At 39.3% G+C, this 4,063-nt stretch overlaps 1 pseudogene; it reads left to right on the plus strand.

Annotated features, from left to right (window-relative positions):
• The first annotated feature begins 1,493 nt into the window (after positions 1 to 1,493).
• On the plus strand, positions 1,494 to 2,633 carry LOC121563261 (annotated as a pseudogene).
• Positions 2,634 to 4,063: the final 1,430 nt, after the last annotated feature.

A 4,063-nucleotide genomic window follows, 5' to 3' on the forward strand; every position in this document is an offset into this window, starting at 1 on the left:
CTAGTTGCATTGTGGATTTTGCCTAAAACATGATTTTAGAAAATATTCATAGAAATTTTTTTTTTAAATCACATTTGAAAACCCTTGTATGTTATATTCTACATATGTCCTTCTAGTGCTGAACGTAAAAACAATATTTTAGACGCTTTTCATGCAAAATGTATAAAAAATATTTTTCACGTTTTTTATAAAAAAACTTTTTATCCCTTCATATGCCGAACTAGTTTTTTTGTGGATTTTGCCTAAAACATGATTTTAGACAATATTAATTGAAAAAAGCTTTTTTTTTAATCACATTTGAAAACCCTTCTAAATTGTATTCTACGTCTGTCCTTCAAGTGCTGAACGTAAAAAAAATATTTTAGACCCTTTTCATGCAAAATGTATAAAAAATATTTTTCACGTTTGTTATTAAAAAATTTGTATCCCTTCGTATGCCGAACTAGTTGCATTGTGGATTTTGCCTAAAACATGATTTTAGAAAATATTAATTGCATTTTTTTTTTATCACATTTGAAAACCCTTGTATGTTGAATTCTACATATGTCCTTCTAGTGCTGAACGTAAAAAAAATATTTTAGACCCTTTTCATGCAAAATGTATAAAAAATATTTTTCACGTTTGTTATAAAAAAAATTGTATCCCTTCATATGCCGAACTAGTTTTTTTGTGGATTTTGCCTAAAACATGATTTTAGAAAATATTCATAGAATTTTTTTTTTTAATCACATTTGAAAACCCTTGTATGTTGGATTCTACATATGTCCTTCTAGTGCTGAACGTTAAAAATATATATATTAGACCCTTTTCATGCAAAATGTATAAAAAATATTTTTCACGTTTTTTATAAAAATAACTTTGTATCCCTTTATATGACGAACTAGTTTTTTTGTGGATTTTGCCTAAAACATGATTTTAGACAATATTCATTGAAAAAAGCTTTTTAAAAAAATCACATTTGAAAACCCTTCTAAATTGTATTCTACAACTACAATGTTTGAAACATTATTAAATAAAGACAACATTTCTGTATATTCATAACGTTTAATTAGCCATAATAAAGAAAATAAAGAAAAATAGGCTATCCGTTTATAGTTGTTGTGTGTAGCCTACTGGTTAAATTGGTGTCTTTTCGCACGAATTAAGTAGCACATAAATTCGTGTCTTTTCACACAGAAACGCATGAAATCTGCTGAAATACATTATGCTACCTGTGGTTTTCTCGAGCACGGTTATATGTCAGACATTTAAACGGCGACGGATAGCGGAAAGCAAACCCCGTATTGAGTCAATACTGTCATCGATTGGTAAACATAATCCTTAACGTAAATATCCCAGGTTAGTACACAACAATTTTCCTTACATGTTGTGCTAGGTCCTGCAGGACATCACCCCCTTCATCTTGCTAGAAAAAAAATAACACACAAACACAGACATTTTTCAATGTTGGGAACAAATTTTACATGAACATTTAAATCAAGATGGATTAAGAGATGCCCAGGCTGATGCGCAACGGCAACTACACCGAGCGTGTGGGTGCTGTCGCACCAGTCTACCTGGCTGCCGTGCTCGAGTGCCTGACTGCTGAGATCCTGGAGTTGGCCGGAGACATTGCCCGTGCAAACAAGAAGCCTCACATCATTCCCCATTACCTACTCCCCAAGAAGACCGTCAAAGCCAAGTAAATTCGCTACTAAGGCTTCAACTTGATAACTCAACCACCAAAGGCTATTTTAAGAGCCAACCAATTGAGTGGGTGTATACACAATTATGTCGACTATTTCTTACATACATGGCACTATATCATGTTCCCACATGAGGCCATGAATGAACAATAACACCTACTAGGCCTTGTTTGCCATAGCAGGCAAGCATTAGATTAGAACACAAGATTTCACTCTGGACTTTGGAGACTATTATTCCGCATAAAGGGACGTCAGTGTGCTGTTGCGCGCGCACAGTGTGCTTTTGCCGGCGTGCAGTGTGTAGTTGTGTGCAGGCAGTGTACCATTGGCCTCGTTTGCCATAACAGGCTAGCATTAAAATATAACACAAGATTTCACTCTTGACTTTGACGACTATTATTGCGCGCAAAGGGCCAGCAGTGTGCTATTGTACGCACGCGCTTAGTGGACTATTGTTTTGGGCGCCCAGTGTATTGTGTTGGGCGCGCGGTCCTAAAAAAAAATAAGCAAAGCATCCCTTCCAGTAACCGACAGAGGAGTCCTCCGCAATGGGCCAATCGGGGTGGTGGGGAGATGGTGTCCAATCAGCAGATGCCACTGCCGGCTTTATACATTTCACATGGGCATTTCGAGGCTATACTCCGACTGCAAATCCACCCTTGGCAAAGACTACAGGAAGCAGCTCAACGCCAAGTCTGCGCGCAGGAGCGCCTCCCAGTTACAGGCCCGGCACCGTGTCTCAGAGAGATCCATCGTTACCAAAGGGCCACTGAGCTGCTCATCCGCATTGTGCCCTTCCAGCGCCTGTGGAGAAAAATCGCCGACCTGCGCTTCCAGAGCTCCGCCGTGATGGCCCTGCAGGAGGCTAGCGAGACTTACCTGGTCGGTCTGTTCGAGGACACCAAACTGTGTGCCATCCACGCAAAGAGGGTGACCATCGTGTCCTAGGACATCCAGCTGGCCCGCCTTATTCGCAGAGAGCGCGCATAAATTATGACTTGATCTCCAAAATCCCACCTCCATATTTCCATCAAAAAGGCACAATTGATATATTTATTCGTGGTCCTCTGTAGCTAAATTGGTAGAGCATGGCGCTTTGTAACGCCAGGGTAGTGGGTTCGATCCCGGGACGTAAAAATGTATGCGCACATGACTGTATGTCGCTTTGGATAAAAGCATCTGTTAAATGGCTTATTATATACGCGCACCTCTACATTTCTCACCATGTATGTTGTTAACTAACCCGTCTAAAAGCTACGTATTGCATGTTTTACTTGCCTGAGGCGTTGAAATAAAAGGCACCTGCTGGACCAGAAGTCATGTGGCCAACACTCTGCTTAAAATCATTAAGAGCTATAAGGAGTCCATCAACTAACTGGTCAGTCAAGTCATACAGGGAGGGATTTCATGGCCACCTGCTGGAGCAGAAGTAATGTTTGCCAACACTGGCCTTAAAATCATTAGGAGCTATAAGGAATAAGTCAACTCATCATTCAAGTAATATAGGGAGGGATCTTAGCACCACCTGCTGGATCAAAAGTACTCTTCACCATAGGCTCAGAGAGCCATCATCTCTCAACCGGTGCAATTTTCATAAGTATGTGGTAAAAAAAAAATACAACAACAGCTCATCATATAGGCAGTGGTTTCAAAACTCTAAGCACATGTTCAAGTAGAGCACACCAAATCATACAGGTCCTATCCCAGGTATTCCTTAAAGAGGTGGGGTTTCAAATTGCAATACATGTTCTTGTAAAGTCATTGCTTTCCACAATGCAATGCTCACATCACTTTCCGTGTGATATTGTTGTTCATTTGTTCAAATGTATTTGACTATGACCTAATCCGACTGCTCTGAATTCATAATCACTTCACGGTTTGGTGTTAACCTACCGATTTTCAACTGCTTTGCCTACTGCAGATTAGGAACACTGTCATGAAAATGTATGGTTGGGAAGTCTAAAATGAGGGTAACTCCCCTTAAGGTAAATGTCTGTGTTCTGAGTGGCAAAAAAACAACAATGTTTTATAACATTTAGATATGTGCATACTGGCTTTCCTTAGGCAAACGCATTTAGAAGGGAAAGAAGTGGAACCAATTAATACTTTTCTTGCTCTTCAATCAAAACAAAACCTTCACAAAGTGGTGCGTTTTGCCCCAAAATGACCCCTGAGGATTAGTGTGTTCTCATTTGTCAGTAATTGACCCTGACATACTCCCTTTAAATTGTACTATTTTACTCAAATATATACTGTAATGTACTACTATTATGATGATGACTAGTATGATTTTACTTCACGGTAAGTAGAGCAAAATGCTGACGTTGACAAGATCAGAGACTCGTTCGTTCCTTTTTCAAACTCCCGACGGTAGATGG

Source organism: Coregonus clupeaformis, unplaced genomic scaffold (genome assembly GCF_020615455.1).
Source record: "Coregonus clupeaformis isolate EN_2021a unplaced genomic scaffold, ASM2061545v1 scaf0643, whole genome shotgun sequence".
Taxonomy (NCBI): Eukaryota; Metazoa; Chordata; class Actinopteri; order Salmoniformes; family Salmonidae; genus Coregonus; species Coregonus clupeaformis.